A 14463-nucleotide genomic window follows, 5' to 3' on the forward strand; every position below is an offset into this window, starting at 1 on the left:
CCAACTGTTACTATCCAGAGCAGGCCACAATTGTTCTTGTCAGTTGCCCACTAACTGCATTTGCTTTCTGGTGGGTGAAATATTCTTGCTCATTTCCATTTTCATTTCTGTTGTGCTGCTGTTGAATTGTGGCAACATTACATTTTGATTAGAGTAACTAGTATCACTAGCTGAATGCTACTTACATTAAATAGTAAACTGTAAATCCTTAGAAACAGAAGTTAGTGTATTTTGTTTGTGTGCATGCACTGGTGCATGTGTATATATATATATATATATATATATATATATATATATATATATGTTTTTTTGGAAAATGCATCCTATTAAATGGACGAGAGGAGAGAGTAAATCCCCTCAAGACTGCAGACAGTCATGTATAATGAAGGTGCAGTCTGAAAATAAACACAAGAATTACTGGATGAACACCTGGTAGAGGAGAAAGGGTCAGAAAAACAGTGGTAAATTTTAGTGACATTCATCTCAACCAGTTTTAATAACAAATGTAAAAGGGCTGAATTTAACCGTGTATGTTAGATGTCACTGTTTGCTCAGCTTGCTGTGACAAATGCATCTTTTAACAAGGGGCATTTATTCAGACAGGTGTTAGTCCCACCTCTTCTTACCAAATAATATTCTAAAATTATTTATTTCATTTGGGTATGCAAGCTGGTATAAAGATGCTCCTACTTTGTATAGATCATAAGTGGCTAGTACAGTAATGGTACTGTATTAAGTCATAAATTAAAGATCTTTAATGCATGAAATTAATGCTAAATGTTACAGCAAAGACAGGAAAGCGAATGTACAATATTACAGGATACTTCTGCACACTTGTACAAAATTTCCACTGCAGTTAGTGGAATTTAGCTACTCTTGCAGGTTTGTTTTAGATAATCTTAAAAAAAATAATAATAAATAATGATTTTACATTGGAAAAAAAAAAAAAACAAAACAACTTCTTAAGTTCATTCTTTGAATGATACTTCCCTCATAAGTCTATGAATGTGTTATGTGCCTTCCTCATCTTATTTTTCAGTTACTACTACTCAGGAAATAAAACAGCTGGAAAAATGGACTTCATATTTACTGTTGTAAATAATCAAGTAAATTGATTAAATACTTCCTTAAATATTATATGTACCTATTGTAATTTCCCAGTATCTACTGTATTTCACAAAGATCCTGCTGTTGGAATCAGTGAATTTTATGCTCATCTAAGGCCCAAATTAAAAACACTTCATAGTTGAGAGTTCTTCAGTTGTGCAATGTAGTATGAAACATGAAGCAGGAAAACCCTAAATGCAACTGAAGGAGAAGTAAAAATAAATACGTGAACGCACTCCCACTTGCTTTCAAAACTGCAGTGCTTTTGAAATCATAATTCTTTTGTAGGCCCTGACTTATGTGTTCTGAACACTTGGGCTTGGCAATACTTCAACAGTAAGTGTAGAAAGTTTAGCTAATTCATACCCTTTTCTTACACTTATCAGGCCAAAAATATGTGCTGCATTTCTCAAGTTATCATACCTATAATGCAGATTAGGGCCTGAGTGGTGGAAAATATTCGGAGGTTCTGAGAAACATTGGTCTGCAATGCAGAAGTCAGGAATGTCCTGACAGGCAAATTTTTGCATGCTTTTTAAAAACAACAACAACAACAAAAAAGGTATTTGCACTTAGTAAATGACCTATTTCCAGCGTTACCTTGTGATTACCTGTATGTTTGTGTGATCTGGTGGATGGCACACTTCCCCTGCCACCATAGCTGTGCTTGTTTCCTGAAATAGCACTAGTGTGATTCATGTTTCTGGTTGCATGTGTGAAAGTTTGATTGAGATGCAAAACTGAGAGAGTTCTTTTGAATGTTAAAAAGGAACTGTGCTCTGAAATACGGAAACTATCAGGTTAAATTTGGCTCAAACTTTAAGGGCTTTTGTAGAGCAAGAATGATGGTATCACACATTGGTGGGGGAGGTCTAGTTAACGTAAAGCAAAAGCAAGCCTAATAACTTCATAATGTTTTTTAAAGTCTAAGTGATGAAATGCTACTAGCGTGAGAGTTCTCAGTATTGCAGATCTCCCAGCAATATTTGCTCGTCACACAGCACCATCTCATCTTTGTATTTTGACCAATTCAAATGGCAGTAAATGGTAGCTAAAAATATGGGGAAATTTCTCCAAGTAAGCAGTTGCCTTAGTTAACTTTTATATAGACATAAATGAAAAGAGAAGTAGTTTGAGCAACTGTAAGTATGTGAACAGACAATACATGTGACAATGTGTGCATGTCATTATAATACATGCTGCAGAACCTTACTGAGAACTTGAGTAGTCAGTGAAAGAAATACCAATTAAACAACGCTTTAAATAAATAACCTATTGGAATTGACAAATACTTAAAAGACATGAAAAAAAAATGAATACCCACAGATGCACTTCTGAAGGAGAAAATGTGCTGTTTAGCTATGGTTCTCAGTCTGTCTGTTGGTGATCTACTTGTTATAGACTTGCCTTTACAGACTGCTGATAGGTGAGCAGCATCGCATTGACTGTTGTGTTGCTCAGACACAAGGAAGTATTGCTACATTCAGCTTTAAAAAAAAAAAAATCTCAAACAATGCATTGGTCAAATGCTGATGGGACACCTGACTTGAAAATTGCACTTAAAACATTGGACTAAAGCCATTTAACTACAGTAGTGTCTAACATAACTGGAAAAAGAAAAAAAGAAAAAAAAAAGCTAGTGAGAAACAGTTTTTGAGGTTGTTTACATATAATGAGCTATCAAATGTAGTCAAGTATCGGTTCCTGTCACTTGCAGTAATATGATAGTATTCAAAGCTCTTAGGGGAATCTATGACTGTTCTTCTCCACATATTACAAAAAATGTTAATTATGCTGAGCTGCTACTATTTCTGAAATTTGAACCCTAACATAAGATCTGCCTCACCTAGAATCATGTTGCAAATGAAGGATAACCAAAGACAGTTAGCAAAAAATAAAAGTTGTAGAGTGTATATCTATCATCCTATATGTTCCACCGATTTGTAATGTTGTGGTTTCCAGAGATACCAAGAGCAATTAATGTGCAGAGCTGGGAGAGTCAGGTTCTGAGCTGAGATGGCCTTAACGTTCTACTCAGGGATAAGTGAGCACACTCCCCAAAACTTTCTAACCCTTACCAAGAGGCAAAGTGTAGTTTTCAGATATTAGGGGTAGCAACAGTGTCAAAATATGTTACACGAGCTAATCTGCTTAGTCTTGTCCTTATCTAGCTTGTCGGCAGGGTTGAGAAACTGCGCACTGAGGAAGGGTCTCTTTCCTCTCTGAGACTCCCTTGCATGTGTCACAGAACAATACAGAAGCTGGAAGAAATTTGTCAGTCCTGCTGAAGAAGGAAAAAGGGTACATAGAAACTGTGTGCTCAAGTAAGGGAGTGAGGAAAAAAATGATAGTTTTAGGGGGGGGCAAACACCACTCTGGCATTCTCTCAACATTGTGACAGGCGACTTCTACTTCAGATACATTTCCTTAGATGTAGTTATTGCAGCGTTTGTTTCTGTCTTTGGTTGATTCAGGGATACGTAGTACTGCACATGCTTACACTTGATTTGTAATCTGAAGGCTTTCTTTATAGTTTTAAGTATTTGATTTCAGTTTCTAGAACACAAAGGTCCAGTGACGTAAGCCATGTGCTGCACCAGGGACTGTTTGTGGTGTGTTCCCTAACAGTGTAAACAGCAGTGCTGGGTAAGTTTTTGGTACCCCTCAGTTTACAGTGTGGCTTCTCAGAATGAAACTTCTTCCAGTGTCGCTTCATCCATCATCAAGTTACTCTAGTGTTAGTTTACAAAGTCAAAGTAGATCTATTTATCTTGTAATGCTACAAGTTTAGCTAAATTTAAAAGATGGTAACAGTGTAGCAAGTCTGTCTGTAAGTGAAACCCTTAGGATAGTTCTGCTATTGATCTGCTACCTACATTTTAATAAATCTGGGCTCATTTATCACTTTGCATTAGGAAAATTAAATAATGTGGGTCCTAGTTTTTCCTTCAGAGGCTTCCAAGTTTTTAGAGCCTCCACTGAGTTCCCTTTGAATTGTGCTTAGCACTTAGGAAAATGGAGCTGTGTCCTTAATCTGGGTGTCTATGCCACGTTTGCAGTACTACACAAAAATTATAGTACATATTTCATAGTTGCAAGTTTCCCAACGTCGTTTAAGTATTGTCCTAAGGAAGCCTGTCCTTTTGCCAAAATATGCTAACAAAGCTTTCAAAGATGTTTTTGTGATAATTTTTGAAGTTTGGGTAACTGCCTGGAGGCAAGTTCATATCAGATCAATTTCTTTATTTCTAGAAGAAAACATAGAGATGCTTGATTTTTTTTTTCTTTTTTTTTTTTTTTCACATGCCAAAGAGTTCTTGACTATAAATGAATATCTGATAATTTCTATTTGCAAATGAACATTAAGATTATGCATAATTACACACAAACATTAACATATAAACTTATAAAAATGGTGAAAAAATGCAGTGCTCATTGCTTAAGAGTTTTTCACGTGTGATATCATTTGTGTGTATTATGATAGCCTGTAATGGTATGATCATGCTACTTAATGTAGGGTCTTTCTGTTTGAGATGAATTTTAAAAAGGGAGGTACAGCTCTGTATCTGCACTGCGTTTAAATGTTTATCTGAGTAGAGATTTTTTGCTTTTCCTTACAGGCTTTTCTGGAGTAATCGTTAGGAGACTGAATGCTTCATGTATACTGAGTTACCAAAATTTGGAGGTAGTAGCATCACCATTACTGTAACGCTGAGAAAGTTAAGATGCAGAGGAATTCAGTACAAGAATGGCTGCTAATTTGGGCTGTTCTTTATTTAATCAAAGTACGGTTTTAAGGATATAATTTACAGGTTTATTTACGAGTGAAGACAGTTCAGCAGTAGAAGTGCTAGCCATAACTTCTAAGCCAGCTTTAATTCATCTGTAGGCTACACTGTGAGTTTGTTTGTGCATTCTGTCTGCATTATGAGGTCTTTTCTTTTCTAGTGGAAGACTGTTGTGGTGCTTGGAAGCTGCAGTAAAGAAAGCCATGCAGGTATTGTAGATGCTGCCAGGTATTTCAGAGTTTAGTTTCCAGAAGCTCAAATTTGGAACTCAAAAAATGAGGACCGCTTCATGAGAGGCCACCTTCTCAACACAAGACACTCAGTGCTCAGTGTAAATCCCCGATAAAGACAGAAATAGAATTTGGGTATGACCACCAGGAGCAATTTGCTTTATCCTCCCAACATCACCGAGCTCTCCCCTCCCCCCCGAGGCCTGTTTCCTACTCTGTGCCATGGGTGGGTGCCCATCCTTCCTGGCCTGGGTGCCAGAAGAGGGAGCACCGAGCACGGTGGAGCCCCAGCCTTCATTGCACTCCCCACTGCTGCCTCAGGTGGGAGTAACTTTGCAAGGTCCAGTCTGCAGCACTGCAGATTCCACAGGAGTTTCAGCAAGCCTAGCTTCTGCTAGCTTCTGGCCTTTTTTTTTTTTTCTTTCTTTCTTTTTTCCTGTGCATGTGCAGCTTGAGATTCAAAAGCTTTTTGCTTTATCATAATATTCAATCGGAAGACTACCCAAAAGGCATATCCCTGATTCAAAGTCTATTCCTCCACAAAATTTCAAATTCTTTCTTCAAAGTAAAGAAATCATAGCCCTTTTCAAGTACGTTACGAGGGCTTTTTCTGTACTTGAGTAGAAATGGGAAGTTTTTTTTTTTTTTTTCCCCAGTTTCATTCTTATACTTACCTGGCTCCTTCTTGTTGAAAGTCCCATTTGAACACACCAGCTTGAGGCAGACACCTGACCTGGAAAACTTCATCCCAAGTAGTTTTAAGTTCAGAAAAGCTGTTTCTACAGTTCTTCCTAAAAAGGTGTCTTGGAAGCTGAAGCCCTATTGATGTTTAATCCTGCAAACATACCCTAGTAGCCATTTGGCACCGTTTGCATTTATAATCCATATATACAATATGCAGAGTGATTGCAAAATATCTGTACACTGGGCTCAAACAGAAGGAGACATCTATCCTGTGATGTCCTCGGATCATTCCAAGATTATGCTAATTACTCAATAACACTGCCAAGTACAGCGTCAGTATATGAAAGGAGGGAAGCAAGTCCTGATGTGTAATCCCAGGAGTAAAAATGTTCCTCACAAGGGTGATTTTGGTGGTGACTTCCTCAAATGGGCTTAGGACTATGAGTAACGGAAGCAGTTGTGTAGCACTGGGTATATTCACTGGACCTTCGGTAGTATCTGAACTGTGTCTCTTTGTTATGCAGAGCTGTGATCACCACATTCTGTGCTACCTGTCACTGTGGTTACAGCATCTCAGTCCAGACTGTCTGGAACAGTTTGATCAACTAACTGGATGTCCTGGGAATATTCTCAAGGGACTACCCTAGTTTGTTATAGTCTGGTGGTTTCATTGCTAACAAAAGCTTAGCCTAGTAAGTACTATCTGATACCTTTTTTTATTATTATTATTTGTATTTATTTTTTCTTTAACTATTAAAAAAATTGCCTGGTGGATGGCTAGGGACAATAATATTAAGAGCATTTTGTCCTCATTGTGGTGCTACTGATTTCACTTTGGTGTGAAAGTGATCGAAGAGCTTTGTGCAGCAGTTTGCTTTATTGAAGCAGTCCTTGTCCTGTCCCCATCCCATCCTAGCAAAATGTCTGGGATGTGTCTTGCAGCAATATAATTAGAACACAGAGGGCTGCTCCATGCTCACATGCCTCTCACATGAGGAAAGGAGAAAAAAAAAACAACAAACACAAAACACCATGGTTGAGGGAGAGGGAAGGCTTTCTAGTTCTGTTTATATGGTTTATGTTTATAAGCACAGTTCCTGAAGATTTGAGATTTTTATGGCTTAAAGTTAATAACATTATTCTAGTAAAAAGTCTTTGTTAATATTCCACAAGGTATTCATAAATTATCCTGAATCAAAAGTCTGCTTTGTGATGCGGTTGTGGTCCCAGGGAAGATACAGAAGACTTTTTTGGTGTGCTTTTTTGTTTGTTTGTTTGGTTGGTTGTGTTTTTTTGTTTGGTTGTTTTTGTTAGTTTGTTAGTTTGTTTGTTTTGTTGTTCTTTGTTTCTACTCATTTCAGTGGCAAGTTACAGTTCCTTGGTATAGAAGCCGTTTCTCAGTATAGAAGAAGCTGACTTCTTCTCCATCCATGCAATTGGTTCATTGCCAGCTGAAGAGAAACAGACAGTATTCAAACAAATCCATTTCAGCACCTTCAGTATTCTTTAACATGTTTTCATGGAAAGTGCGGGGATGTGATGTTTGCAACAGATCTTCCCCTGCCCTGGTAGATGGCAAAACCCCACTACAAATGATATGCTGTGCAATCATTGTGGCCTTCTAAAAAGCTGTCTGGAAGACCATAGCTCTCCAGGTTAGAATGTCTCCATTTCTGTTCAAGTGTCTTGAAAATGAGCTGTCCTGTCTGATGAAGAAGTTTTTCAAAGTTGCCCTTTCATCATGTGTAACAGCAGAGCACTGCCCACTGGAAGTTAGGACGATTTTTTAAAACCAGGAAAAGCAAAGCCACCAACCACAAAACATATTTTGGGTTAATTTGTTATTACCTTAGTAAAACATGCTTATCTTAAATAAGGGTAGCAATAAATGATACAAATTCAAAAAAACATTGCTTTATAGTTGCAAATGCAGCTATTAGAAGTTTAACAGTTGAAAAGGTGGTAGTAAGTGGGCAGGTGCACGTGCCTGGGTGTGGCAGAAAAGAGTACTGCCGGCCAGCTATCTGGGGTGGCACATTTTGAGTGTAAACTATCAAATGCAGCACTGTGCCAGCCTTACTGAGTGTGCCATTCTTTGGGCTGCTGCCCTCCACGTATCAGTAAGAGAACAGGAGCAGCTACTGTAGCTTTTTCCAGGACCTGAGCTCAAACTCACTGAAGAGGTTTGTGTCTACACTTAAGTCTGTCAGAACTGGGCTCCGGCACCGGAGTGCAGCAGTGCTCAGAAAATGTTGGATCTCTCAGAACTGAAGTCCTGGTATTGTGTGCAATGTTTTATGGATGATAAAAGTATCAGGACTTAACTACTGCTAAATAGTTCCCTTTATCATGCTTTGTTCATGTCAAAGTTAATTGGACAAAGCTGCTGCCAATTCACTGCTCAAAAATAGTATAGAAACTTACAAAGAAACTCACCACTTGAGTTTATATTCTGCAGCAGTGTTGCCAATTAATTTTTGATAAGGGTTTGCTATTTTAAAATACTTCATATGTACTTTGAGCTCTAAAAAAGGATTTCTCAGCATTTTCTTTTCGTGGAAATGGAGGAAAAGATAAGATAGTTATTACAAAAATACATATAATCTTTTGTCTGAATGTGTGTTACACACACTTACACATATATACTTTCATGGTCTTTGGTCCCTGAATTTGGCCATCCGAAGCATTTTCCTTTTCTGTGATGCATCACTTACACAAGAAATAAGAGAGTATGCAGAGGAGATGGGAAAATTTCAAGCAGCTGATACTTGTGTTCTTCCTGTGCACATCAGTCACTTCCTAAAGTACACTGCGATTTCAGTATAGCTTAGCAGTGGTTTGCACATTGTTACATGGTTTTAAAATCATCTTATCCTTTGCTCTGGTTATTTATCTTACAGACATGAACAATAAAGTTTTGTTGTTTGAATTTCTGCCTGCCTAATTGCAATGAAAGGAGAAGTATGAGCTATGCAAACAGATTTTATTGAAGTATAAAGACAGAGCCAGCAATTTACACAACCTGCAGAAATGACATGTCATTACCACAAACTAGCTACCACAGGAAGTAGCTCTTGAATTGTGTGCCAGATTATGTATTAAGACTCTGCTTACCCCAATCCATAAAATTAATTGGGAGCAAAATATTCTATGCACTTAAGAGTCCCTTCAGCCTTTAGGTTGTGGAAGAAAAATGTAACAGACAACTACTAACTCTTGCATTAGACAAGTTTTGAGGTAAAAGCTTCTCAGATTTCCTCAAAATATGGAATATAATATAATTTAGCTGGCGGTTGTTTCATGGAGTCACCTTTGAGTCATGAGTATGTGCGCATGCAGTATCCAAATCTCTTGACCACTGTGGGTTTTGGGGTGCAATCTACTTTTAGGAACAACTGCAATTTGGGTCAAATCCCTGATGCTGATAAATAATTTGCATAATGGCATCACTAATATAATAGAGTGGTTGATTTGTCAAGTTAGCTGCTCATTAATTGGTACATAGTTTCTGAAGAGCAATAACAGCTTGATTCAGCACCAGAGCAACTTTTTATAGTTACACACTAAATATTCAAACTCATTTCTTCAGACACAAAGCTGTGGCACCACTACTAATTGTCAGTTAACAGCAAGTTATTCAACAATTATTTTAATACAACTTAAATTGGTGCTGCTTCTGAAAAAGACGGTATCATTCACCTTCATCCTCTTCTTCCTTTTTCTTGGCAGTAGCATCTGCACAGCCATATTGCAACCTAGATAAAGATTAATTCAGCTGAAAATTTACAGGACAAAAAAAGTTACCTTTTAAATATACCTAAGGAGATTCAGTCTGTGAAGAGCAGTGTCAGTTCAAGAGCAGGTAGAAATAGGCAGCTTGGGGAAGGCAGGGTTCCTTCTTCCTCTGTTCCGTCTTCAAAGTGTCCATTATCCACCCCACTCAGATAAGAACAGCAGGACAAAGCATGCCCCTCTTGTTCACACTGATTAGGAGGTTGAAGAAGCCTGAAATCGAGGCAATTAGGTGCTGCTACTACTTCCTTGTTGCTGTTTAAAGAGAGGTGTTGGTGAGTCTTCTGATAAATATTTCCTCTAGTTACTTAGCCCAAGTTCCACAAGCATTTTGAAAGGAGTGCACCTGGCAGAATAGTCAACTGTGCTTTTATTTCTTTGTCAGGGCAGGTGGGGTACAACTGTCATCTTGTGGTATTTACAAGAAAACAGAAATAGAAAGCTAACTTTCATTTTACATGCAGCATGTCCTTGTGGGATGGACAGGCAATACAGAAATTAGTTGAAAAAAAAAAAAACATTTGGCTGATAAACGCCCTATTATATTTTCTTTCTGTTGCCTACTTTCAGCCTGTGTGCCATGGAACGTTGCACTTCATCCAAAGATCTAACATTTGTAGTCTACAGTCCTTGGAGTTGGAGGGAAGTGGAACCTAAATATCCATGGAGCACCGTGTTTGATGGATTTTTTAAAGACTGAGATTTGGAAATAAGTTTATCTCCTTCAGCTCTTCATTCATGAAGAACTGTAAGATAGAACCTTTTGGACAATAACACATCTATATTTAAATTTTCTATGCATATATATATTTCTATTTTTTTTTTCTATATTTTTGTGGGCATAATTTTTAAGTTGTATACATATATGAAATAAATTCCACGCCTGAAGCAGTGCAAATATGAGTTATTGCTGGAGTGGTTGTGCTTCCCACACATCTTCATGCAAATGAGAGACAAAGGGCTCATACCATAGGTGTGAGTTTGGTAAGATTAATGTTTCCAGATGACGTGAAAATTGAATGCTGAAGTGCTGTGTTGTCTCCCCTTGAGTCTCTAAACTGCTGCCCTCCCATAGACTCACTGATTTTAATTCCTGGCAATTCTTGGCTGTTTTGGCCGTTTTTCCATCTTCTGCTTTCTCTACCTCTTTTCTGCAATGCTCTGGCACTGCAGCTACAGCACATCAGACTTGAGATTCATGACTTCCCCATAAGTACAGAAGAACAAAGAATTAAATTTATGAAAAGAATGAATTTAAATTTAATTTAAAGACTGAAGGATGAAACTTAAATTATTCCCAAATTATAATTTTATGGTATAAACAGCATGGCTAAATTAATGGAAAAAAAAAAAAAAAAAGTATTGACTTTGACTGTTTGTTTTCAATTAGGAAACCTCACATTCCCATGTCAATCATATCAAACATGTCCTATGCTTTAGAAAAGCAAGGGGAAAGGTAGCCCTTAACAGCTCACTGTGGAAGTCACTAACCTGATGATGGAAGAGGCTTGGGCTGGAGCCCAGCAGCAACATCAGCCTCACTACCTCCACTGTTTTCCTTCAACAACTAGGCACTTGACTTCAGCAGAACAACCCAACTGCTCATCATGTGTTACAGTTCCAGTACAGGTCCTTGAATTGTTGCAAGCCTTGGAAAGCTCCAGAGTGACAAGTCAAAAGCTTCTGCAATATGAAGTGAGAAGAGTTGCCATGCAGTTTAGGCCTTGGGACAGGCTCTAAGTACTCAACTAAATCCATGGTTCCTCTTGTAAAACCCTTTTTTATTATCACAGAAAGAAAATATATACATGATTTACAGCAGAGGACATGGAAAGTCAGGAATGGAGATGAAGAGACAGGCTAACTTCTTTATCCTTCTTAAAAGTAATAAATTGAGATTTTAGTTACAAAGTCCATACTCTTTCAGACCAGCTGTTGTACTTCACACATTGCAGAAACACAGGATAAAGAACTTAGTGTTATAACAGAATTTATTTTTCACCGAACTCCAGTTTTCTTCTAAAACAGCTCCTGGTTCAGCACTTCATGTAAAATCAGAGCCAGAACTGCTGTGGCTGAACTGGGAGGGCAGCAGCATGTTTTTTCTCCTAAATGTAGTCATTGATGCCCCCCACACAACTGGCATCTTTTAAAGATTTCACTTGAAATGGTAAAAATCCCTTCATTTTGCTTACCTCCAACTATTTTTTAAAGTGTTGCCAATATAATGCTAGAAAAAAAAATCAGAAAGAACTTATTGGTAGATATGGAGTCACTGTTATGTTAAACATAATTATTTAACTGATACCAAGCTCTGTTTTCACACATATTTTATTTCCCTATTTTAGTGAATTTTATCTATTTATCTATTTATCCATTATCTAAAAATTTATCTTAGCTTTATAGTTATGAAACTTTTGTTAACATTATGGGATTATTCATGTGGAAAGTTCTGCACACGGATAACTGATGTTCTGCACACAGATAACATGGCTTAAGAATTCAAACTGTTCCTGGTAGAGACTGACTATATTTGTTATCTGCTGGACGTACAATTCAGATTAAAATACGATGTACTGATTGGAGAATCTAAATGCTAACACAGTAAGATTTATTTTTTATTTATTTACAGATGAGTTTAGCCATCAAGTGAAGTTTTAAGGAAATAATAGCACCTGGATTTAAAGTGGTTAACAAGGTTTGAGAGAAAAATCAAAAAATTTAAATGGCTCTTCCCATGAACCTGGATGTGTTTTTCAGTGGCAAAAGGCCATACAGACTATATTCCCACTTCTTGCTACAAAGCCCAGATTTGGTATCCTTTAACACTCACAGTATGGTATTTGTAGATGAAGAGAACAAAGGGAGCATTCTACACTTGAAAAGTAACCCAGCTTCCAAAGAAATGGGATTTCTCATCTGAAGGAAAAGGAAAATCTGAGCCCTGATGAAAAAATGAACATCGGGGCTGCATAGTATCCAACTTGTAGGTGAAGAACTTTAAATGTACTATCCTGCCCCAAATATTCCTGAAGCTTGGCTGTAAAGCTTGAAAGAGCTTTCTAGTAGTCGATCAGTCAGCGGGAGAATCTGCAGTTTCAACTTAGATGTCAAGCCTACGTTGTTAGAGAGACAGGATAATTGCCCTGGAATAGGAACAGCAAGAGCCAAGAGTGAGTGGGACAGCTTAGCCTAGTGAAAACATCTTGCAGAGAAGAGGACCGTGGAGCTTTTTAAAGCTGGGGCACTTGGTACTGCTGTCAGCAGGAAACTATTTTACATGGGATTTATAGCCTATGGTGCTATCCTGATTGGTGTTTATGTCCTTTCATTTAAAATATGACATGGAATCCTCCTCAGAAGGAAGAGTTGTCCTCTTGCTTCTAATCTATTAGCTGGGAAGCTACAGTCCTCACTAGAGAAAAGCTTCAATTTTAAATGAGAGACTACATCTGTATTCACCTTGCAGGGTATACACAGGCCCTGCTACTCAACATCAGAGAATTTTTCCCCATTTGTGTAAGCTATGAGACAGGGAGCACTCCAGACCAGTTGCTGTCAGTGACACTGCTGAGATGGAGAGACCTGCTACAGTAAATTTCAGACAAGTAGTAAGTTGCTTTCTGTTTATTAGACACTCAAGATGTGCACGTGCCTCTACAAGTCTTCTCCAAAGACTACTTTTTGCTCAGCATGACCTACAAGGTCTGGCCCCTGTCCCCTCCTGTGTGAACAAGGAGCCTTAACTGCCTTAGAAGGTGGTGTATTTCTGATATATGTTCAGTCATGATTTTACAACAAGGAAAGATCAGCAGGTTGAACAGCAGAATTACAAACTCAGAAGATGGCAAAGACATTAAATTCAGAAGTCTGTGGCTACAATGAATAGGCAGGAGCTGTGCACTGGCAAAAGCCTTAATCACTGGATCAATTAGAGGCCATTCTCCTAAAAAGTTCTACTTTGAGGAAGCTGTTCTAACCCTCACTATGTCAAGACTTCTTAAGCACATGAGATTACCGAGGAAGATCATTGGCAAGTGAAATATAGCAACAGGATGCCATCTCCAGAACTGTTTCACCTGACAAAAGCCTACATGAAGTGACTGCAAACACATTGGCTTTCGCATCCTTGACACTGATGAGGCCTGGAGGAACTGTGTGCTCCTCAGACACTGATGTGTCTGAGGATAGGACTTTACATGGATAGGACTTCTCTGCTCATCTCCAAACCTAGCACCAACAACCTGAGAAGGTCTCCTTAGTCTCCATCTCCACTCCTAACCTTATCAGAGATAACGAACACAACAGGCCTCGGCACCACATGTTTCTAGCCTTCTCACACTTATACCACGTTTCTCCTCAGGATAGGTTACAAGCCCTTTGCATCAAGGTCACAGTATTTCTCAGTGCTACATCTGTGTTAAAGGAGTCTTCTTCCCGAAATTGCCTGTGGTAAGTGATTGGGATATTCAGATCTTGAAGGCCAAGTGAGGCTTCTGGTGTGAAGACAGTAGAAATGCAACTCATTCTAGGGAACACTGGATTCCAGACACTTATCTGCACTTGAAGTATGGATTAAGTGGGGGGAGGGGGGGGGGGGAAATAGGGGCAGTAGTCTGATGGACCTATTACTTGTGAACAAACTGCCTGGGGTTGTGAAGGTTGAGGGCAGCTTTAGATGTGATGGCCATGAGATAGTATAGATTAAAATTATGAGAGAAGCGAGGAAAGGAAATGGTAAAGTTCAAAGCCTGGAATTCTGGAGAAGAACTTCCAGCTTGTTCAGGGATCTGCTTGTCAGGATCCCATGGGAAACTGCCCTGGAGGTCAAGGAGTCCTGGTACAAATAATTGATCTTCAAG

At 38.4% G+C, this 14463-nt stretch overlaps 1 long non-coding RNA gene across 2 annotated transcripts; it reads left to right on the plus strand.

Annotated features, from left to right (window-relative positions):
• The first annotated feature begins 285 nt into the window (after positions 1 to 285).
• LOC137849606 (uncharacterized) lies at positions 286 to 14185 on the plus strand. 2 transcript variants are annotated; one of them, XR_011091989.1, is made up of 3 exons: positions 286 to 4792; positions 5056 to 7464; positions 10172 to 14185. It is a non-coding gene; the product is annotated as an uncharacterized lncRNA (long non-coding RNA). The 2 variants fall into 2 exon arrangements; XR_011091990.1 differs by having other exon boundaries at positions 286 to 3753.
• Positions 14186 to 14463: the final 278 nt, after the last annotated feature.

Source organism: Anas acuta, chromosome 1 (assembly GCF_963932015.1).
Source record: "Anas acuta chromosome 1, bAnaAcu1.1, whole genome shotgun sequence".
NCBI lineage: Eukaryota > Metazoa > Chordata > Aves > Anseriformes > Anatidae > Anas > Anas acuta.